Source organism: Nematostella vectensis, chromosome 9 (genome assembly GCF_932526225.1).
Source record: "Nematostella vectensis chromosome 9, jaNemVect1.1, whole genome shotgun sequence".
In the NCBI taxonomy this organism is placed as follows: domain Eukaryota; kingdom Metazoa; phylum Cnidaria; class Anthozoa; order Actiniaria; family Edwardsiidae; genus Nematostella; species Nematostella vectensis.
Window position 1 is genome coordinate 16,897,196 of NC_064042.1, and position 23,587 is coordinate 16,920,782.

The 23,587-nt window shown below is 42.6% G+C and overlaps 10 non-coding genes across 10 annotated transcripts; all 10 read right to left on the bottom strand.

Moving 5' to 3' along the window:
• Nucleotides 1-2,117: 2,117 nt before the first annotated feature.
• Nucleotides 2,118-2,203, bottom strand: Trnam-cau. The gene is given in 2 exon segments: nucleotides 2,118-2,153; nucleotides 2,167-2,203. It is a non-coding gene; the product is annotated as a tRNA-Met (tRNA).
• Nucleotides 2,204-3,348: 1,145 nt separating this feature from the next.
• On the bottom strand, nucleotides 3,349-3,434 carry Trnam-cau. The gene is given in 2 exon segments: nucleotides 3,349-3,384; nucleotides 3,398-3,434. It is a non-coding gene; the product is annotated as a tRNA-Met (tRNA).
• Nucleotides 3,435-5,926: 2,492 nt separating this feature from the next.
• Nucleotides 5,927-6,012, bottom strand: Trnam-cau. The gene is given in 2 exon segments: nucleotides 5,927-5,962; nucleotides 5,976-6,012. It is a non-coding gene; the product is annotated as a tRNA-Met (tRNA).
• Nucleotides 6,013-8,214: 2,202 nt separating this feature from the next.
• Nucleotides 8,215-8,300, bottom strand: Trnam-cau. Its single transcript is given in 2 exon segments — nucleotides 8,215-8,250; nucleotides 8,264-8,300. It is a non-coding gene; the product is annotated as a tRNA-Met (tRNA).
• A 2,390-nt stretch (nucleotides 8,301-10,690) lies between these two features.
• Trnam-cau lies at nucleotides 10,691-10,776 on the bottom strand. The gene is given in 2 exon segments: nucleotides 10,691-10,726; nucleotides 10,740-10,776. It is a non-coding gene; the product is annotated as a tRNA-Met (tRNA).
• A 14-nt stretch (nucleotides 10,777-10,790) lies between these two features.
• Trnam-cau lies at nucleotides 10,791-10,876 on the bottom strand. The gene is given in 2 exon segments: nucleotides 10,791-10,826; nucleotides 10,840-10,876. It is a non-coding gene; the product is annotated as a tRNA-Met (tRNA).
• Nucleotides 10,877-14,665: 3,789 nt separating this feature from the next.
• Trnam-cau lies at nucleotides 14,666-14,751 on the bottom strand. Its single transcript is given in 2 exon segments — nucleotides 14,666-14,701; nucleotides 14,715-14,751. It is a non-coding gene; the product is annotated as a tRNA-Met (tRNA).
• A 2,724-nt stretch (nucleotides 14,752-17,475) lies between these two features.
• Trnam-cau lies at nucleotides 17,476-17,561 on the bottom strand. The gene is given in 2 exon segments: nucleotides 17,476-17,511; nucleotides 17,525-17,561. It is a non-coding gene; the product is annotated as a tRNA-Met (tRNA).
• A 3,260-nt stretch (nucleotides 17,562-20,821) lies between these two features.
• On the bottom strand, nucleotides 20,822-20,907 carry Trnam-cau. Its single transcript is given in 2 exon segments — nucleotides 20,822-20,857; nucleotides 20,871-20,907. It is a non-coding gene; the product is annotated as a tRNA-Met (tRNA).
• Nucleotides 20,908-22,214: 1,307 nt separating this feature from the next.
• Trnam-cau lies at nucleotides 22,215-22,300 on the bottom strand. Its single transcript is given in 2 exon segments — nucleotides 22,215-22,250; nucleotides 22,264-22,300. It is a non-coding gene; the product is annotated as a tRNA-Met (tRNA).
• Between the last annotated feature and the right edge of the window lie 1,287 nt (nucleotides 22,301-23,587).

Below are 23,587 nucleotides of genomic sequence, written 5' to 3' on the forward strand. Positions count from 1 at the left end.
AATATGCCCCGTGTGAGGATCGAACTCAAGACCTTCAGATTTCTAGATTTGATTATGATACTGACGCGCTTCCTACTGCGCTAACAAGGCCAACATAAGAAATGTGTCTTCTCTATGCGTGTTTGTGGTGTTTTCGTCAAACCTGTCATAGAGTCATTCGCTTTCAAAAGAAAAAAATATGCCCCGTGTGAGGATCGATCTCACGACCTTCAGATTTCTACATTTGATTATGAGACTGACGCGCTGCCTACTGCGCTAACGAGGCCAACATGAGAAAAGTCTCTTCTCTATGCGTGTTTGTTGTGTTGTTTGTCAAACCGCTCATAGAGTCATTCGTTTTCAAAAGAAAAAAAACATGTGCCCCGTGTGAGGATCGAACTCACGACCTTCAGATTTCTAGATTTGATTATGATACTGACGCGCTTCCTACTGCGCTAACAAGGCCAACAGTAGAAATGTGTCTTCTCTATGCGTGTTTGTGGTGTTTTTGTCAAACCGGTCATAGAGTCATTCGTTTTCAAAAGAAAAAAATATGCCCCGTGTGAGGATCGATCTCACGACCTTCAGATTTCTAAATTTGATTATGAGACTGACGCGCTGCCTACTGCGCTAACGAGGCTAACATGAGAAATGTGTCTTCTCTATGCGTGTTTGTGGTGTTTTCGTCAAACCGGTCATAGAGTCATTAGTTTTCAAAAGAAAAAAATATGCCCCGTCTGAGGATCGAACTCACGACATTCAGATTTCTACATTCGATTATGATACTGACGCGCTGCCTACTGCGCTAACGAGGCCAACATGAGAAAAGTGTCTTCTCTATGCGTGTTTGTTGTGTTTTTTGTCAAACCGCTCATAGAGTCATTCGTTTTCAAAAGAAAAAAAATGTGCCCCTTGTGAGGATCGAACTCACGACCTTCAGATTTCTAGATTTGATTATGAGACTGACGCGCTGCCTATTGCGCTAACGACGCCTACATGGGAAATGTGCCTTTTCTATTCGTGTTTGTGGTGTTTTCGTCAAACCGGTCATAGAGTCTTTCGTTTTCAAAAGAAAAAATATGTCCCGTGTGAGGATCGAGCTCACGACCTTCAGATTTCTACATTTGATTATGAGACTGACGCGCTGCCTACTGCGCTAACGAGGCCAACATGAGAAATGCGTCTTTTCTATGCGTGTTTGTGGTGTTTTCGTCAAACCGCTCATAGAGTCATTTGTTTTCAAAAGAGAAAAATATGCCCCGCGTGAGGATCGAACTCACGACCTTCAGATTTCTACATTCGATTATGAGACTGACGCGCTGCCTACTGCGCTAACGAGGCCAACATGAGAAAAGTGTATTCTCTATGCGTGTTTGTGGTGTTTTTTTTTGTCAAACCGGTCATAGAGTCAATCGTTTTCAAAAGAATAAAATATGCCCCGTGTGAGGATCGAACTCACGACCTTCAGATTTCTACATTTGATTATGAGACTGACACGCTGCCTACTGCGCTAGCGAGGCCAACCTGAGAAATGTGTCTTCTCTATACGTGTTTGTGGTGTTTTTGTCAAACCGGTCATAGAGTCATTCGTTTTCAAAAGAAAAAAAATATTCCCCGTGTGAGGATCGAAGTCACGACCTTCAGATTTCTAGATTTGAGTATGAGACTGACGCGCTACCTACTGCGCTAACGAGGCCAACATGAGAAAAGTGTCTTCTCTATGCGTGTTTGTTGTGTTTTTTGTCAAACCGCTCATAGAGTCATTCGTTTTCAAAAGAAAAAAAAATGTGCCCCGTGTGAGGATCGAACTCACGACCTTCACATTTCTAGATTTGATTATGATACTGACGCGCTTCCTACTGCGCTAACAAGGCCAACATAAGAAATGTGTCTTCTCTATGCGTGTTTGTGGTGTTTTCGTCAAACCGGTCATAGAGTCATTCGTTTTCAAAAGAAAAAATATGCCCCGTTTGAGGATCGAACTCACGACATTCAGATTTCTACATTCGATTCTGATATTGACGCGCCGCCTACTGCGCTAACGAGGCCAACCTGAAAAATGTGTCTTCTCTATGCGTGTTTGTGGTGTTTTCGTCAAACCGGTCATAGAGTCATTCGTTTTCAAAAGAAAAGAAATATGCCCCGTGTGAGGATCGAACTCACGACCTTCAGATTTCTACATTAGATTATGAGACTGACGCGCTGCCTACTGCGCTAACGAGGCTAACATGAGAAATGTGTCTTCTCTATGCGTGTTTGTGGTGTTTTCGTCAAACCGGTCATAGAGTCATTCGTTTTCAAAAGAAAAAAATATGCCCCGTCTAAGGATCGAACTCACGACATTCAGATTTCTACATTCGATTGTTATACTGACGCGCTGCCTACTGCGCTAACGAGGCCAACATGAGAAAAGTGTCTTCTCTATGCGTGTTTGTTGTGTTTTTTGTCAAACCGCTCATAGAGTCATTCGTTTTCAAAAGAAAAAAAATTGTGCCCCGTGTGAGGATCGAACTCACGACCTTAAGATTTCTAGATTTGATTATGAGACTGACGCGCTGCCTATTGCGCTAACGACGCCTACATGGGAAATGTGCCTTTTCTATTCGTGTTTGTGGTGTTTTCGTCAAACCGGTCATAGAGTCTTTCGTTTTCAAAAGAAAAAATATGCCCCGTCTGAGGATTGAGCTCACGACCTTATGATTTCTACATTTGATTATGAGACTGACGCGCTGCCTACTGCGCTAACGAGGCCAACCTGAGAAATGTGTCTTTACTATACGTGTTTGTGGTGTTTTTGTCAAACCGGTCATAGAGTCATTTGTTTTCAAAAGAAAAAAAATATTCCCCGTGTGAGGATCGAACTCACGACCTTCAGATTTCTAGATTTGAGTATGAGACTGACGCGCTACCTACTGCGCTAACGAGGCCAACATGAGAAAAGTGTCTTCTCTATGCGTGTTTGTTGTGTTTTTTGTCAAACCGCTCATAGAGTCATTCGTTTTCAAAAGAAAAAAAAATGTGCCCCGTGTGAGGATCGAACTCACGACCTTCAGATTTCTAGATTTGATTATGATACTGACGCGCTTCCTACTGCGGTAACAAGGCCAACATAAGAAATGTGTCTTCTCTATGCGTGTTTGTGGTGTTTTCGTCAAACCGGTCATAGAGTCATTCGTTTTCAAAAGAAAAAATATGCCCCGTTTGAGGATCGAACTCACGACATTCAGATTTCTACATTCGATTCTGATATTGACGCGCCGCCTACTGCGCTAACGAGGCCAACCTGAAAAATGTGTCTTCTCTATGCGTGTTTGTGGTGTTTTCGTCAAACCGGTCATAGAGTCATTCGTTTTCAAAAGAAAAGAAATATGCCCCGTGTGAGGATCGAACTCACGACCTTCAGATTTCTACATTTGATTATGAGACTGACGCGCTGCCTACTGCGCTAACGAGGCTAACATGAGAAATGTGTCTTCTCTATGCGTGTTTGTGGTGTTTTCGTCAAACCGGTCATAGAGTCATTCGTTTTCAAAAGAAAAAAATATGCCCCGTCTAAGGATCGAACTCACGACATTCAGATTTCTACATTCGATTGTGATACTGACGCGCTGCCTACTGCGCTAACGAGGCCAACATGAGAAAAGTGTCTTCTCTATGCGTGTTTGTTGTGTTTTTTGTCAAACCGCTCATAGAGTCATTCGTTTTCAAAAGAAAAAAAATTGTGCCCCGTGTGAGGATCGAACTCACGACCTTCAGATTTCTAGATTTGATTATGAGACTGACGCGCTGCCTATTGCGCTAACGACGCCTACATGGGAAATGTGCCTTTTCTATTCGTGTTTGTGGTGTTTTCGTCAAACCGGTCATAGAGTCTTTCGTTTTCAAAAGAAAAAATATGCCCCGTCTGAGGATTGAGCTCACGACCTTAAGATTTCTACATTTGATTATGAGACTGACGCGCTGCCTACTGCGCTAACGAGGCCAACATGAGAAATGCGTCTTTTTTATGCGTGTTTGTGGTGTTTTCGTCAAACCGCTCATAGAGTCATTCGTTTTCAAAAGAGAAAAATATTCGTCATTCATTTTCAAAAGAAAAAAATATGCCCCGTCTGAGGATCGCCTACTGCGATCATGATACTGACGCGCTGCCTACTGCGCTAACAAGGCCAACATGAGAAAAATGTCTTCTCTATGCGTGTTTGTTGTGTTTTTTTGTCAAACCGCTCATAGAGTCATTCGTTTTCAAAAGAAAAAAAATTGTGCCCCGCGTGAGGATCGAACTCAAGACCTTCAGATTTCTACATTCGATTATGAGACTGACGCGCTGCCTACTGCGCTAACGAGGCCAACATGAGAAAAGTCTCTTCTCTCTGCGTGTTTGTTGTGTTTTTGTTCAAACCGCTCATAGAAACATTCGTTTTCAAAAGAAAAACAAAATGTGCCCCGTGTGAGGATCGAACTCACGACCTTCAGATTTCTAGATTTGATTATGATACTGACGCTCTTCCTACTGCGCTAACAAGGCCAACATAAGAAAAGTGTCTTCTCTATGCGTGTTTGTGGTGTTTTCGTCAAACCGGTCATAGAGTCATTCGTTTTCAAAAGAAAAACAAAATGTGCCCCGTGTGAGGATCGAACTCACGACCTTCAGATTTCTAGATTTGATTATGATACTGACGCGCTTCCTACTGCGCTAACAAGGCCAACATAAGAAATGTGTCTTCTCTATGCGTGTTTGTGGTGTTTTCGTCAAACCGGTCATAGAGTCATTCGTTTTCAAAAGAAAAAAATATGCCCCGTCTAAGGATCGAACTCGCGACATTCAGATTTCTACATTCGATTATGAGACTGACGCGTTGCCTATTGCGCTAACGACGCCTACATGGGAAATGTGCCTTTTCTATTCGTGTTTGTGGTGTTTTTGTCAAACCGGTCATAGAGTCTTTCGTTTTCAAAAGAAAAAATATGCCCCGTGTGAAGATCGAGCTCACGACCTTAAGATTTCTACATTTGATTATGAGACTGACGCGCTGCCTACTGCGCTAACGAGGCCAACATGAGAAATGCGTCTTTTCTATGCGTGTTTGTGGTGTTTTCGTCAAACCGCTCATAGAGTCATTCGTTTTCAAAAGAAAAAAAATATGCCCCGTGTGAGGATCGAACTCACAACATTAAGATTTCTACATTCGATTATGATATTGACGCTCCGCCTACTGCGCTAACGAGGCCATAATGAAAAATATGTCTTCTCTATGCGTGTTTGTGGTGTTTTCGTCAAACCGCTCATAGAGTCATTCGTTTTCAAAAGAAAAAAAATTGTGCCCCTTGTGAGGATCGAACTCACGACCTTCAGATTTCTAGATTTCATTATGAGACTGACGCGCTGCCTACTGCGCTAACGAGGCCAACATGAGAAATGCGTCTTTTCTATGCGTGTTTGTGGTGTTTTCGTCAAACCGCTCATAGAGTCATTTGTTTTCAAAAGAGAATAATATGCCCCGCGTGAGGATCGAACTCAAGACCTTCAGATTTCTACATTCGATTATGAGACTGACGCGCTGCCTACTGCGCTAACGAGGCCAACATGAGAAAAGTGTATTCTCTATGCGTGTTTGTGGTGTTTTTTTGTCAAACCGGTCATAGAGTCAATCGTTTTCAAAAGAATAAAATATGCCCCGTGTGAGGATCGAACTCACGACCTTCAGATTTCTACATTTGATTATGAGACTGACACGCTGCCTACTGCGCTAGCGAGGCCAACCTGAGAAATGTGTCTTCTCTATACGTGTTTGTGGTGTTTTCGTCAAACCGGTCATAGAGTCATTCGTTTTCAAAAGAAAAAAAATATGCCCCGTGTGAGGATCGACCTCACGACCTTCAGATTTCTAGATTTGAGTATGAGACTAACGCGCTACCTACTGCGCTAACGAGGCCAACATGAGAAAAATGCCCCGTGTGAGGATCGAACTCACGACCTTCAGATTTCTAGATTTGAGTATGAGACTGACGCGCTGCCTACTGCGCTAACGAGGCCAACATGAGAAAAGTGTCTTCTCTATGCGTGTTTGTTGTGTTTTTTGTTTAACCGCTCATAGAGTCATTCGTTTTCAAAAGAAAAAAAAATGTGCCCCGTGTGAGGATCAAACTCACGACCTTCAGATTTCTAGATTTGATTATGAGACTGACGCGCTGCCTATTGCGCTAACGACGCCTACATGGGAAATGTGCCTTTTCTATGCGTGTTTGTGGTGATTTCGTCAAAACGGTCATAGAGTATTTCGTTTTCAAAAGAAAAAATATGCCCCGTGTGAGGATCGAACTCACGACATTCAGATTTCTACATTCGATTATGATACTGACGCGCCGCCTACTGCGCTAACGAGTCCAACATGAGAAATTTGTCTTCTCTATGCGTGTTTGTGGTGTTTTCGTCAAACCGGTCATAGAGTCATTCGTTTTCAAAAGAAAAAAAATATGCCCCGTGTGAGGATCGAACTCAAGACCTTCAGATTTCTAGATTTGATTATGAGACTGACGCGCTGCCTACTGCGCTAACGAGGCCAACATGAGAAAAGTCTCTTCTCTATGCGTGTTTGTTGTGTTGTTTGTCAAACCGCTCATAGAGTCATTCGTTTTCAAAAGAAAAAAAAAACATGTGCCCCGTGTGAGGATCGAACTCACGACCTTCAGATTTCTAGATTTGATTATGATACTGACGCGCTTCCTACTGCGCTAACAAGGCCAACATTAGAAATGTGTCTTCTCTATGCGTGTTTGTGGTGTTTTTGTCAAACCGGTCATAGAGTCATTCGTTTTCAAAAGAAAAAAATATGCCCCGTGTGAGGATCGACCTCACGACCTTCAGATTTCTACATTTGATTATGAGACTGACGCGCTGCCTACTGCGCTAACGAGGCTAACATGAGAAATGTGTCTTCTCTATGCGTGTTTGTGGTGTTTTCGTCAAACCGGTCATAGAGTCATTAGTTTTCAAAAGAAAAAAATATGCCCCGTCTGAGGATCGAACTCACGACATTCAGATTTCTACATTCGATTATGATACTGACGCGCTGCCTACTGCGCTAACGAGGCCAAATGAGAAAAGTGTCTTCTCTATGCGTGTTTGTTGTGTTTTTTGTCAAACCGCTCATAGAGTCATTCGTTTTCAAAAGAAAAAAAATGTGCCCCTTGTGAGGATCGAACTCACGACCTTCAGATTTCTAGATTTGATTATGAGACTGACGCGCTGCCTATTGCGCTAACGACGCCTACATGGGAAATGTGCCTTTTCTATTCGTGTTTGTGGTGTTTTCGTCAAACCGGTCATAGAGTCTTTCGTTTTCAAAAGAAAAAATATGCCCCGTGTGAGGATCGAGCTCACGACCTTCAGATTTCTACATTTGATTATGAGACTGACGCGCTGCCTACTGCGCTAACGAGGCCAACATGAGAAATGCGTCTTTTCTATGCGTGTTTGTGGTGTTTTCGTCAAACCGCTCATAGAGTCATTTGTTTTCAAAAGAGAAAAATATGCCCCGCGTGAGGATCGAACTCAAGACCTTCAGATTTCTACATTCGATTATGAGACTGACGCGCTGCCTACTGCGCTAACGAGGCCAACATGAGAAAAGTGTATTCTCTATGCGTGTTTGTGGTGTTTTTTTGTCAAACCGGTCATAGAGTCAATCGTTTTCAAAAGAATAAAATATGCCCCGTGTGAGGATCGAACTCACGACCTTCAGATTTCTACATTTGATTATGAGACTGACACGCTGCCTACTGCGCTAGCGAGGCCAACCTGAGAAATGTGTCTTCTCTATACGTGTTTGTGGTGTTTTTGTCAAACCGGTCATAGAGTCATTCGTTTTCAAAAGAAAAAAAATTTTCCCCGTGTGAGGATCGAACTCACGACCTTCAGATTTCTAGATTTGAGTATGAGACTGACGCGCTACCTACTGCGCTAACGAGGCCAACATGAGAAAAGTGTCTTCTCTATGCGTGTTTGTTGTGTTTTTTGTCAAACCGCTCATAGAGTCATTCGTTTTCAAAAGAAAAAATATGCCCCGTTTGAGGATCGAACTCACGACATTCAGATTTCTACATTCGATTCTGATATTGACGCGCCGCCTACTGCGCTAACGAGGCCAACCTGAAAAATGTGTCTTCTCTATGCGTGTTTGTGGTGTTTTCGTCAAACCGGTCATAGAGTCATTCGTTTTCAAAAAAAAAGAAATATGCCCCGTGTGAGGATCGAACTCACGACCTTCAGATTTCTACATTTGATTATGAGACTGACGCGCTGCCTACTGCGCTAACGAGGCTAACATGAGAAATGTGTCTTCTCTATGCGTGTTTGTGGTGTTTTCGTCAAACCGGTCATAGAGTCATTCGTTTTCAAAAGAAAAAAATATGCCCCGTCTAAGGATCGAACTCACGACATTCAGATTTCTACATTCGATTGTGATACTGACGCGCTGCCTACTGCGCTAACGAGGCCAACATGAGAAAAGTGTCTTCTCTATGCGTGTTTGTTGTGTTTTTTGTCAAACCGCTCATAGAGTCATTCGTTTTCAAAAGAAAAAAAATTGTGCCCCTTGTGAGGATCGAACTCACGACCTTCAGATTTCTAGATTTGATTATGAGACTGACGCGCTGCCTATTGCGCTAACGACGCCTACATGGGAAATGTGCCTTTTCTATTCGTGTTTGTGGTGTTTTCGTCAAACCGGTCATAGAGTCTTTCGTTTTCAAAAGAAAAAATATGCCCCGTCTGAGGATTGAGCTCACGACCTTAAGATTTCTACATTTGATTATGAGACTGACGCGCTGCCTACTGCGCTAACGAGGCCAACATGAGAAATGCGTCTTTTTTATGCGTGTTTGTGGTGTTTTCGTCAAACCGCTCATAGAGTCATTCGTTTTCAAAAGAGAAAAATATTCGTCATTCATTTTCAAAAGAAAAAAATATGCCCCGTCTGAGGATCGCCTACTGCGATCATTATACTGACGCGCTGCCTACTGCGCTAACAAGGCCAACATGAGAAAAATGTCTTCTCTATGCGTGTTTGTTGTGTTTTTTTGTCAAACCGCTCATAGAGTCATTCGTTTTCAAAAGAAAAAAAATTGTGCCCCGCGTGAGGATCGAACTCAAGACCTTCAGATTTCTACATTCGATTATGAGACTGACGCGCTGCCTACTGCGCTAACGAGGCCAACATGAGAAAAGTCTCTTCTCTCTGCGTGTTTGTTGTGTTTTTGTTCAAACCGCTCATAGAAACATTCGTTTTCAATAGAAAAAAAAATGTGCCCCGTGTGAGGATCGAACTCACGACCTTCAGATTTCTAGATTTGATTATGATACTGACGCTCTTCCTACTGCGCTAACAAGGCCAACATAAGAAAAGTGTCTTCTCTATGCGTGTTTGTGGTGTTTTCGTCAAACCGGTCATAGAGTCATTCGTTTTCAAAAGAAAAACAAAATGTGCCCCGTGTGAGGATCGAACTCACGACCTTCAGATTTCTAGATTTGATTATGATACTGACGCGCTTCCTACTGCGCTAACAAGGCCAACATAAGAAATGTGTCTTCTCTATGCGTGTTTGTTGTGTTTTCGTCAAACCGGTCATAGAGTCATTCGTTTTCAAAAGAAAAAAATATGCCCCGTCTAAGGATCGAACTCGCGACATTCAGATTTCTACATTCGATTATGAGACTGACGCGTTGCCTATTGCGCTAACGACGCCTACATGGGAAATGTGCCTTTTCTATTCGTGTTTGTGGTGTTTTTGTCAAACCGGTCATAGAGTCTTTCGTTTTCAAAAGAAAAAATATGCCCCGTGTGAAGATCGAGCTCACGACCTTAAGATTTCTACATTTGATTATGAGACTGACGCGCTGCCTACTGCGCTAACGAGGCCAACATGAGAAATGCGTCTTTTCTATGCGTGTTTGTGGTGTTTTCGTCAAACCGCTCATAGAGTCATTCGTTTTCAAAAGAAAAAAAATATGCCCCGTGTGAGGATCGAACTCACAACATTAAGATTTCTACATTCGATTATGATATTGACGCTCCGCCTACTGCGCTAACGAGGCCAACATGAAAAATATGTCTTCTCTATGCGTGTTTGTGGTGTTTTCGTCAAACCGCTCATAGAGTCATTCGTTTTCAAAAGAAAAAAAATGTGCCCCTTGTGAGGATCGAACTCACGACCTTCAGATTTCTAGATTTCATTATGAGACTGACGCGCTGCCTACTGCGCTAACGAGGCCAACATGAGAAATGCGTCTTTTCTATGCGTGTTTGTGGTGTTTTCGTCAAACCGCTCATAGAGTCATTTGTTTTCAAAAGAGAATAATATGCCCCGCGTGAGGATCGAACTCAAGACCTTCAGATTTCTACATTCGATTATGAGACTGACGCGCTGCCTACTGCGCTAACGAGGCCAACATGAGAAAAGTGTATTCTCTATGCGTGTTTGTGGTGTTTTTTTGTCAAACCGGTCATAGAGTCAATCGTTTTCAAAAGAATAAAATATGCCCCGTGTGAGGATCGAACTCACGACCTTCAGATTTCTACATTTGATTATGAGACTGACACGCTGCCTACTGCGCTAGCGAGGCCAACCTGAGAAATGTGTCTTCTCTATACGTGTTTGTGGTGTTTTCGTCAAACCGGTCATAGAGTCATTCGTTTTCAAAAGAAAAAAAATATGCCCCGTGTGAGGATCGAACTCACGACCTTCAGATTTCTAGATTTGAGTATGAGACTAACGCGCTACCTACTGCGCTAACGAGGCCAACATGAGAAAAATGCCCCGTGTGAGGATCGAACTCACGACCTTCAGATTTCTAGATTTGAGTATGAGACTGACGCGCTGCCTACTGCGCTAACGAGGCCAACATGAGAAAAGTGTCTTCTCTATGCGTGTTTGTTGTGTTTTTTGTTTAACCGCTCATAGAGTCATTCGTTTTCAAAAGAAAAAAAAATGTGCCCCGTGTGAGGATCAAACTCACGACCTTCAGATTTCTAGATTTGATTATGAGACTGACGCGCTGCCTATTGCGCTAACGACGCCTACATGGGAAATGTGCCTTTTCTATGCGTTTTTTGTGGTGATTTCGTCAAAACGGTCATAGAGTATTTCGTTTTCAAAAGAAAAAATATGCCCCGTGTGAGGATCGAACTCACGACATTCAGATTTCTACATTCGATTATGATACTGACGCGCCGCCTATTGCGCTAACGAGTCCAACATGAGAAATTTGTCTTCTCTATGCGTGTTTGTGGTGTTTTCGTCAAACCGGTCATAGAGTCATTCGTTTTCAAAAGAAAAAAAATATGCCCCTTGTGAGGATCGAACTCAAGACCTTCAGATTTCTAGATTTGATTATGAGACTGACGCGCTGCCTACTGCGCTAACGAGGCCAACATGAGAAAAGTCTCTTCTCTATGCGTGTTTGTTGTGTTGTTTGTCAAACCGCTCATAGAGTCATTCGTTTTCAAAAGAAAAAAAAAACATGTGCCCCGTGTGAGGATCGAACTCACGACCTTCAGATTTCTAGATTTGATTATGATACTGACGCGCTTCCTACTGCGCTAACAAGGCCAACATTAGAAATGTGTCTTCTCTATGCGTGTTTGTGGTGTTTTTGTCAAACCGGTCATAGAGTCATTCGTTTTCAAAAGAAAAAAATATGCCCCGTGTGAGGATCGACCTCACGACCTTCAGATTTCTACATTTGATTATGAGACTGACGCGCTGCCTACTGCGCTAACGAGGCTAACATGAGAAATGTGTCTTCTCTATGCGTGTTTGTGGTGTTTTCGTCAAACCGGTCATAGAGTCATTAGTTTTCAAAAGAAAAAAATATGCCCCGTCTGAGGATCGAACTCACGACATTCAGATTTCTACATTCGATTATGATACTGACGCGCTGCCTACTGCGCTAACGAGGCCAAATGAGAAAAGTGTCTTCTCTATGCGTGTTTGTTGTGTTTTTTGTCAAACCGCTCATAGAGTCATTCGTTTTCAAAAGAAAAAAAATGTGCCCCTTGTGAGGATCGAACTCACGACCTTCAGATTTCTAGATTTGATTATGAGACTGACGCGCTGCCTATTGCGCTAACGACGCCTACATGGGAAATGTGCCTTTTCTATTCGTGTTTGTGGTGTTTTCGTCAAACCGGTCATAGAGTCTTTCGTTTTCAAAAGAAAAAATATGCCCCGTGTGAGGATCGAGCTCACGACCTTCAGATTTCTACATTTGATTATGAGACTGACGCGCTGCCTACTGCGCTAACGAGGCCAACATGAGAAATGCGTCTTTTCTATGCGTGTTTGTGGTGTTTTCGTCAAACCGCTCATAGAGTCATTTGTTTTCAAAAGAGAAAAATATGCCACGCGTGAGGATCGAACTCAAGACCTTCAGATTTCTACATTCGATTATGAGACTGACGCGCTGCCTACTGCGCTAACGAGGCCAACATGAGAAAAGTGTATTCTCTATGCGTGTTTGTGGTGTTTTTTTGTCAAACCGGTCATAGAGACAATCGTTTTCAAAAGAATAAAATATGCCCCGTGTGAGGATCGAACTCACGACCTTCAGATTTCTACATTTGATTATGAGACTGACACGCTGCCTACTGCGCTAGCGAGGCCAACATGAGAAATGTGTCTTCTCTATACGTGTTTGTGGTGTTTTTGTCAAACCGGTCATAGAGTCATTCGTTTTCAAAAGAAAAAAAATTTTCCCCGTGTGAGGATCGAACTCACGACCTTCAGATTTCTAGATTTGAGTATGAGACTGACGCGCTACCTACTGCGCTAACGAGGCCAACATGAGAAAAGTGTCTTCTCTATGCGTGTTTGTTGTGTTTTTTGTCAAACCGCTCATAGAGTCATTCGTTTTCAAAAGAAAAAAAAACATGTGCCCCGTGTGAGGATCGAACTCACGACCTTCAGATTTCTAGATTTGATTATGATACTGACGCGCTTCCTACTGCGCTAACAAGGCCAACATTAGAAATGTGTCTTTTCTATGCGTGTTTGTGGTGTTTTTGTCAAACCGGTCATAGAGTCATTCGTTTTCAAAAGAAAAAAATATGCCCCGTGTGAGGATCGACCTCACGACTTTCAGATTTCTACATTTGATTATGAGACTGACGCGCTGCCTACTGCGCTAACGAGGCTAACATGAGAAATGTGTCTTCTCTATGCGTGTTTGTGGTGTTTTCGTCAAACCGGTCATAGAGTCATTAGTTTTCAAAAGAAAAAAATATGCCCCGTCTGAGGATCGAACTCACGACATTCAGATTTCTACATTCGATTATGATACTGACGCGCTGCCTACTGCGCTAACGAGGCCAAATGAGAAAAGTGTCTTCTCTATGCGTGTTTGTTGTGTTTTTTGTCAAACCGCTCATAGAGTCATTCGTTTTCAAAAGAAAAAAAATGTGCCCCTTGTGAGGATCGAACTCACGACCTTCAGATTTCTAGATTTGATTATGAGACTGACGCGCTGCCTTTTGCGCTAACGACGCCTACATGGGAAATGTGCCTTTTCTATTCGTGTTTGTGGTGTTTTCGTCAAACCGGTCATAGAGTCTTTCGTTTTCAAAAGAAAAAATATGCCCCGTGTGAGGATCGAGCTCACGACCTTCAGATTTCTACATTTGATTATGAGACTGACGCGCTGCCTACTGCGCTAACGAGGCCAACATGAGAAATGCGTCTTTTCTATGCGTGTTTGTGGTGTTTTCGTCAAACCGCTCATAGAGTCATTTGTTTTCAAAAGAGAAAAATATGCCCCGCGTGAGGATCGAACTCAAGACCTTCAGATTTCTACATTCGATTATGAGACTGACGCGCTGCCTACTGCGCTAACGAGGCCAACATGAGAAAAGTGTATTCTCTATGCGTGTTTGTGGTGTTTTTTTGTCAAACCGGTCATAGAGTCAATCGTTTTCAAAAGAATAAAATATGCCCCGTGTGAGGATCGAACTCACGACCTTCAGATTTCTACATTCGATTCTGATATTGACGCGCCGCCTACTGCGCTAACGAGGCCAACCTGAAAAATGTGTCTTCTCTATGCGTGTTTGTGGTGTTTTCGTCAAACCGGTCATAGAGTCAATCGTTTTCAAAAGAATAAAATATGCCCCGTGTGAGGATCGAACTCACGACCTTCAGATTTCTACATTTGATTATGAGACTGACACGCTGCCTACTGCGCTAGCGAGGCCAACCTGAGAAATGTGTCTTCTCTATACGTGTTTGTGGTGTTTTTGTCAAACCGGTCATAGAGTCATTCGTTTTCAAAAGAAAAAAAATTTTCCCCGTGTGAGGATCGAACTCACGACCTTCAGATTTCTAGATTTGAGTATGAGACTGACGCGCTACCTACTGCGCTAACGAGGCCAACATGAGAAAAGTGTCTACTCTATGCGTGTTTGTTGTGTTTTTTGTCAAACCGCTCATAGAGTCATTCGTTTTCAAAAGAAAAAAAAATGTGCCCCGTGTGAGGATCGAACTCACGACATTTAGATTTCTACATTCGATTCTGATATTGACGCGCCGCCTACTGCGCTAACGAGGCCAACCTGAAAAATGTGTCTTCTCTATGCGTGTTTGTGGTGTTTTCGTCAAACCGGTCATAGAGTCATTCGTTTTCAAAAGAAAAGAAATATGCCCCGTGTGAGGATCGAACTCACGACCTTCAGATTTCTACATTTGATTATGAGACTGACGCGCTGCCTACTGCGCTAACGAGGCTAACATGAGAAATGTGTCTTCTCTATGCGTGTTTGTGGTGTTTTCGTCAAACCGGTCATAGAGTCATTCGTTTTCAAAAGAAAAAAATATGCCCCGTCTAAGGATCGAACTAACGACATTCAGATTTCTACATTCGATTGTGATACTGACGCGCTGCCTACTGCGCTAACGAGGCCAACATGAGAAAAGTGTCTTCTCTATGCGTGTTTGTTGTGTTTTTTGTCAAACCGCTCATAGAGTCATTCGTTTTCAAAAGAAAAAAATTGTTCCCCGTGTGAGGATCGAACTCACGACCTTCAGATTTCTAGATTTGATTATGAGACTGACGCGCTGCCTATTGCGCTAACGACGCCTACATGGGAAATGTGCCTTTTCTATTCGTGTTTGTGGTGTTTTCGTCAAACCGGTCATAGAGTCTTTCGTTTTCAAAAGAAAAAAATATGCCCCGTCTGAGGATTGAGCTAACGACCTTAAGATTTCTACATTTGATTATGAGACTGACGCGCTGCCTACTGCGCTAACGAGGCCAACATGAGAAATGCGTCTTTTCTATGCGTGTTTATGGTGTTTTCGTCAAACCGCTGAAAGAGTCATTCGTTTTCAAAAGAGAAAAATATTCGTCATTCATTTTCAAAAGAAAAAAATATGCCCCGTCTGAGGATCGCCTACTGCGATCATGATACTGACGCGCTGCCTACTGCGCTAACAAGGCCAAAATGAGAAAAATGTCTTCTCTATGCGTGTTTGTTGTGTTTTTTTGTCAAACCGCTCATAGAGTCATTCGTTTTCAAAAGAAAAAAAATTGTTCCCCGCGTGAGGATCGAACTCAAGACCTTCAGATTTCTACATTCGATTATGAGACTGACGCGCTGCCTACTGCGCTAACGAGGCTAACATGAGAAATGCGCCTTCTCTATGCGTGTTTATTGTGTTTTCGTCAAACCGGTCATAGAGTCATTCGTTTTCAAAAGAAAAAAATATGCCCCGTCTGAGGATCGAACTCACGACATTCAGATTTCTACATCCGATTATGATACTGACGCGCTGCCTACTGCGCTAACAAGGCCAACATAAGAAATGTGTCTTCTCTATGCGTGTTTGTGGTGTTTTCGTCAAACCGGTCATAGAGTCATTCGTTTTCAAAAGAAAAAAATATGCCCCGTGTGAGGATCGATCTCACGACCTTCAGATTTCTACATTTGATTATGAGAGTGACGCGCTGCCTACAGCGCTAACGAGGCCAACCTGAAAAATGTGTCTTCTCTATGCGTGTTTGTGGTGTTTTCGTCAAACCGGTCATAGAGTAATTCGTTTTCAAAAGAAAAAAAATATGCCCCGTGTGAGGATCGAACTCACGACCTTCAGATTTCTACATTTGATTATGAGACTGACGCGCTGACTACTGCGCTTACGAGGCTAACATGAGAAATGTGTCTTCTCTATGCGTGTTTGTGGTGTTTTCGTCAAACCGGTCATAGAGTCATTCGTTTTCAAAAGAAAAAAATATGCCCCGTCTGAGGATCGAACTCACGACATTCAGATTTCTACATTCGATTATGATACTGACGCGCTGACTACTGCGCTAACGAGGCCAACATGAGAAAAGTGTCTTCTCTATGCGTGTTTGTTGTCAAACCGCTCATAGAGTCATTCGTTTTCAAAAGAAAAAAAATTGTGCCCCGTGTGAGTATCGAAATCACGACCTTCAGATTTTTAGATTTGATTATGAGACTGACGCGCTGCCTATTGCGCTAACGACGCTTACATGGGAAATGTGCCTTTTCTATTCGTGTTTGTGGTGTTTTCGTCAAACCGGTCATAGAGTCTTTCGTTTGCAAAAGAAAAAATATGCCCCGTGTGAGGATCGAGCTCACGACCTTAAGATTTCTACATTTGATTATGAGACTGACGCGCTGCCTACTGCGCTAACGAGGCCAACATGAGAAATGCGTCTTTTCTATGCGTGTTTGTGGTGTTTTCGTCAAACCGGTTATAGAGTCATTCGTTTTCAAAAGAAAAAAAATATGCCCTGTGTGAGGATCGAAATCACGACCTTCATATTTCTAAATCAGATTATGAGACTGACGCGCTGCCTATTGCGCTAACGACGCCTACATGGAAAATGTGTCTTCTCTATGTGTGTTTGTGGTGTTTTTGTCAAACCGGTCATAGAGTCATTCGTTTTCAAAAGAAAAAATATGCCCCGTGTGAGGATCGAACTCACGACATTCAGATTTCTACATTCGATTATGATATTGACGCGCCGCCTACTGCGCTAATGAGGCCAACATGAGAAATGTGTTTTCTCTATGTGTGTTTGTGGTGTTTTCGTCAAAACGCTCATAGAGTCATTCGTTTTCAAAAGAGAAAAATATGCCCCGCGTGAGGATCGAACTCAAGACCTTCAGATTTCTACATTCGATTATGAGACTGACGCGCTGCCTACTGCGCTAACGAGGCAAACATGAGAAAAGTGTATTCTCTATGCGTGTTTGTGGTGTTTTTTTGTCAAACCGGTCATAGAGTCATTCGTTTTCAAAAGAATAAAATATGCCCCGTGTGAGGATCGAACTCACGACCTTCAGATTTCTACATTTGATTAGGAGACTGAAACGCTGCCTACTAGCAAGGCCAACCGGAGAAATGTGTCTTCTCTATACGTGTTTGTGGTGTTTTTTGTCAAACCGCTCATAGAGTCATTCGTTTTCAAAAGAAAAAAAAATATGCCCCGTGTGAGGATCGAACTCACGACCTTCAGATTTCTAGATTTGAGTATGAGACTGACGCGCTGCCTACTGCGCTAACGAGGCCAACATGAGAAAAGTGTCTTCTCTATGCGTGTTTGTGGTGTTTTTGTCAAACCGGTCATAGAGTCATTCGTTTTCAAAAGAAAAACAAAATGTGCCCCGTGTGAGGATCGAACTCACGACCTTCAGATTTCTAGATTTGATTATGATACTGACGCGCTTCCTACTGCGCTAACAAGGCCAACATAAGAAATGTGTCTTCTCTATGCGTGTTTGTGGTTTTTTTTTGTCAAACCGGTCATAGAGTCATTCGTTTTCAAAAGAAAAAAATATACCCCGTCTAAGGATCGAACTCGCGACATTCAGATTTCTACATTCGATTGTGATACTGACGCGCTGCCTACTGCGCTAACGAGGCCAACATGAGAAAAGTGTCTTCTCTATGCGTGTTTGTTGTGTTTTTTGTCAAACCGCTCATAGAGTCATTCGTTTTCAAAAGAAAAGAAATATGCCCCGTGTGAGGATCGAACTCACGACCTTCAGATTTCTAGATTTGATTATGAGACTGACGCGCTGCCTATTGCGCTAACGACGCCTACATGGGAAATGTGCCTTTTCTATTCGTGTTTGTGGTGTTTTCGTCAAACCGGTCATAGAGTCTTTCGTTTTCAAAAGAAAAAAATATGCCCCGTCTGAGGATTGAGCTCACGACCTTAAGATTTCTACATTTGATTATGAGACTGACGCGCTGCCTACTGCGCTAACGAGGCCAACATGAGAAATGCGTCTTTTCTATGCGTGTTTATGGTGTTTTCGTCAAACCGCTCATAGAGTATTTCGTTTTCAAAAGAAAAAATATGCCCCGTGTGAGGATCGAACTCACGACATTCAGATTTCTACATTCGATTATGATACTGACGCGCCGCCTACTGCGCTAACGAGTCCAACATGAGAAATTTGTCTTCTCTATGCGTGTTTGTGGTGTTTTCGTCAAACCGGTCATAGAGTCATTCGTTTTCAAAAGAAAAAAAATATGCCCCGTGTGAGGATCGAACTCAAGACCTTCAGATTTCTAGATTTGATTATGAGACTGACGCGCTGCCTACTGCGCTAACGAGGCCAACATGAGAAAAGTCTCTTCTCTATGCGTGTTTGTTGTGTTGTTTGTCAAACCGCTCATAGAGTCATTCGTTTTCAAAAGAAAAAAAAAACATGTGCCCCGTGTGAGGATCGAACTCACGACCTTCAGATTTCTAGATTTGATTATGATACTGACGCGCTTCCTACTGCGCTAACAAGGCCAACATTAGAAATGTGTCTTCTCTATGCGTGTTTGTGGTGTTTTTGTCAAACCGGTCATAGAGTCATTCGTTTTCAAAAGAAAAAAATATGCCCCGTGTGAGGATCGACCTCACGACCTTCAGATTTCTACATTTGATTATGAGACTGACGCGCTGCCTACTGCGCTAACGAGGCTAACATGAGAAATGTGTCTTCTCTATGCGTGTTTGTGGTGTTTTCGTCAAACCGGTCATAGAGTCATTAGTTTTCAAAAGAAAAAAATATGCCCCGTCTGAGGATCGAACTCACGACATTCAGATTTCTACATTCGATTATGATACTGACGCGCTGCCTACTGCGCTAACGAGGCCAAATGAGAAAAGTGTCTTCTCTATGCGTGTTTGTTGTGTTTTTTGTCAAACCGCTCATAGAGTCATTCGTTTTCAAAAGAAAAAAAATGTGCCCCTTGTGAGGATCGAACTCACGACCTTCAGATTTCTAGATTTGATTATGAGACTGACGCGCTGCCTATTGCGCTAACGACGCCTACATGGGAAATGTGCCTTTTCTATTCGTGTTTGTGGTGTTTTCGTCAAACCGGTCATAGAGTCTTTCGTTTTCAAAAGAAAAAATATGCCCCGTGTGAGGATCGAGCTCACGACCTTCAGATTTCTACATTTGATTATGAGACTGACGCGCTGCCTACTGCGCTAACGAGGCCAACATGAGAAATGCGTCTTTTCTATGCGTGTTTGTGGTGTTTTCGTCAAACCGCTCATAGAGTCATTTGTTTTCAAAAGAGAAAAATATGCCCCGCGTGAGGATCGAACTCAAGACCTTCAGATTTCTACATTCGATTATGAGACTGACGCGCTGCCTACTGCGCTAACGAGGCCAACATGAGAAAAGTGTATTCTTTATGCGTGTTTGTGGTGTTTTTTTGTCAAACCGGTCATAGAGTCAATCGTTTTCAAAAGAATAAAATATGCCCCGTGTGAGGATCGAACTCACGACCTTCAGATTTCTACATTTGATTATGAGACTGACACGCTGCCTACTGCGCTAGCGAGGCCAACCTGAGAAATGTGTCTTCTCTATACGTGTTTGTGGTGTTTTTGTCAAACCGGTCATAGAGTCATTCGTTTTCAAAAGAAAAAAAATTTTCCCCGTGTGAGGATCGAACTCACGACCTTCAGATTTCTAGATTTGAGTATGAGACTGACGCGCTACCTACTGCGCTAACGAGGCCAACATGAGAAAAGTGTCTTCTCTATGCGTGTTTGTTGTGTTTTTTGTCAAACCGCTCATAAAGTCATTCGTTTTCAAAAGAAAAAAAAATGTGCCCCGTGTGAGGATCGAACTCACGACCTTCAGATTTCTAGATTTGATTATGATACTGACGCGCTTCCTACTGCGCTAACAAGGCCAACATAAGAAATGTGTCTTCTCTATGCGTGTTTGTGGTGTTTTCGTCAAACCGGTCATAGAGTCATTCGTTTTCAAAAGAAAAAAATATGCCCCGTCTAAGGATCGAACTCGCGACATTCAGATTTCTACATTCGATTGTGATACTGACGCGCTGCCTACTGCGCTAACGAGGCCAACATGAGAAAAGTGTCTTCTCTATGCGTGTTTGTTGTGTTTTTTGTCAAACCGCTCATAGAGTCATTCGTTTTCAAAAGAAAAGAAATATGCCCCGTGTGAGGATCGAACTCACGACCTTCAGATTTCTAGATTTGATTATGAGACTGACGCGCTGCCTATTGCGCTAACGACGCCTACATGGGAAATGTTTCTTTTCTATTCGTGTTTGTGGTGTTTTTGTCAAACCGGTCATAGAGTCTTTCGTTTTCAAAAGAAAAAATATGCCCCGTGTGAAGATCGAGCTCACGACCTTAAGATTTCTACATTTGATTATGAGACTGACGCGCTGCCTACTGCGCTAACGAGGCCAACATGAGAAATGCGTCTTTTCTATGCGTGTTTGTGGTGTTTTCGTCAAACCGCTCATAGAGTAATTCGTTTTCAAAAGAAAAAAAATATGCCCCGTGTGAGGATCGAACTCACGACCTTCAGATTTCTACATTTGATTATGAGACTGACGCGCTGACTACTGCGCTAACGAGGCTAACATGAGAAATGTGTCTTCTCTATGCGTGTTTGTGGTGTTTTCGTCAAACCGGTCATAGAGTCATTCGTTTTCAAAAGAAAAAAATATGCCCCGTCTGAGGATCGAACTCACGACATTCAGATTTCTACATTCGATTATGATACTGACGCGCTGACTACTGCGCTAACGAGGCCAACATGAGAAAAGTGTCTTCTCTATGCGTGTTTGTTGTCAAACCGCTCATAGAGTCATTCGTTTTCAAAAGAAAAAAAATTGTGCCCCGTGTGAGTATCGAAATCACGACCTTCAGATTTTTAGATTTGATTATGAGACTGACGCGCTGCCTATTGCGCTAACGACGCTTACATGGGAAATGTGCCTTTTCTATTCGTGTTTGTGGTGTTTTCGTCAAACCGGTCATAGAGTCTTTCGTTTGCAAAAGAAAAAATATGCCCCGTGTGAGGATCGAGCTCACGACCTTAAGATTTCTACATTTGATTATGAGACTGACGCGCTGCCTACTGCGCTAACGAGGCCAACATGAGAAATGCGTCTTTTCTATGCGTGTTTGTGGTGTTTTCGTCAAACCGGTTATAGAGTCATTCGTTTTCAAAAGAAAAAAAATATGCCCTGTGTGAGGATCGAAATCACGACCTTCATATTTCTAAATCAGATTATGAGACTGACGCGCTGCCTATTGCGCTAACGACGCCTACATGGAAAATGTGTCTTCTCTATGTGTGTTTGTGGTGTTTTTGTCAAACCGGTCATAGAGTCATTCGTTTTCAAAAGAAAAAATATGCCCCGTGTGAGGATCGAACTCACGACATTCAGATTTCTACATTCGATTATGATATTGACGCGCCGCCTACTGCGCTAATGAGGCCAACATGAGAAATGTGTTTTCTCTATGTGTGTTTGTGGTGTTTTCGTCAAAACGCTCATAGAGTCATTCGTTTTCAAAAGAGAAAAATATGCCCCGCGTGAGGATCGAACTCAAGACCTTCAGATTTCTACATTCGATTATGAGACTGACGCGCTGCCTACTGCGCTAACGAGGCAAACATGAGAAAAGTGTATTCTCTATGCGTGTTTGTGGTGTTTTTTTGTCAAACCGGTCATAGAGTCATTCGTTTTCAAAAGAATAAAATATGCCCCGTGTGAGGATCGAACTCACGACCTTCAGATTTCTACATTTGATTAGGAGACTGAAACGCTGCCTACTAGCGAGGCCAACCTGAGAAATGTGTCTTCTCTATACGTGTTTGTGGTGTTTTTTGTCAAACCGCTCATAGAGTCATTCGTTTTCAAAAGAAAAAAAAATATGCCCCGTGTGAGGATCGAACTCACGACCTTCAGATTTCTAGATTTGAGTATGAGACTGACGCGCTGCCTACTGCGCTAACGAGGCCAACATGAGAAAAGTGTCTTCTCTATGCGTGTTTGTGGTGTTTTTGTCAAACCGGTCATAGAGTCATTCGTTTTCAAAAGAAAAACAAAATGTGCCCCGTGTGAGGATCGAACTCACGACCTTCAGATTTCTAGATTTGATTATGATACTGACGCGCTTCCTACTGCGCTAACAAGGCCAACATAAGAAATGTGTCTTCTCTATGCGTGTTTGTGGTTTTTTTTTGTCAAACCGGTCATAGAGTCATTCGTTTTCAAAAGAAAAAAATATGCCCCGTCTAAGGATCGAACTCGCGACATTCAGATTTCTACATTCGATTGTGATACTGACGCGCTGCCTACTGCGCTAACGAGGCCAACATGAGAAAAGTGTCTTCTCTATGCGTGTTTGTTGTGTTTTTTGTCAAACCGCTCATAGAGTCATTCGTTTTCAAAAGAAAAGAAATATGCCCCGTGTGAGGATCGAACTCACGACCTTCAGATTTCTAGATTTGATTATGAGACTGACGCGCTGCCTATTGCGCTAACGACGCCTACATGGGAAATGTGCCTTTTCTATTCGTGTTTGTGGTGTTTTCGTCAAACCGGTCATAGAGTCTTTCGTTTTCAAAAGAAAAAAATATGCCCCGTCTGAGGATTGAGCTCACGACCTTAAGATTTCTACATTTGATTATGAGACTGACGCGCTGCCTACTGCGCTAACGAGGCCAACATGAGAAATGCGTCTTTTCTATGCGTGTTTATGGTGTTTTCGTCAAACCGCTCATAGAGTATTTCGTTTTCAAAAGAAAAAATATGCCCCGTGTGAGGATCGAACTCACGACATTCAGATTTCTACATTCGATTATGATACTGACGCGCCGCCTACTGCGCTAACGAGTCCAACATGAGAAATTTGTCTTCTCTATGCGTGTTTGTGGTGTTTTCGTCAAACCGGTCATAGAGTCATTCGTTTTCAAAAGAAAAAAAATATGCCCCGTGTGAGGATCGAACTCAAGACCTTCAGATTTCTAGATTTGATTATGAGACTGACGCGCTGCCTACTGCGCTAACGAGGCCAACATGAGAAAAGTCTCTTCTCTATGCGTGTTTGTTGTGTTGTTTGTCAAACCGCTCATAGAGTCATTCGTTTTCAAAAGAAAAAAAAAACATGTGCCCCGTGTGAGGATCGAACTCACGACCTTCAGATTTCTAGATTTGATTATGATACTGACGCGTTTCCTACTGCGCTAACAAGGCCAACATTAGAAATGTGTCTTCTCTATGCGTGTTTGTGGTGTTTTTGTCA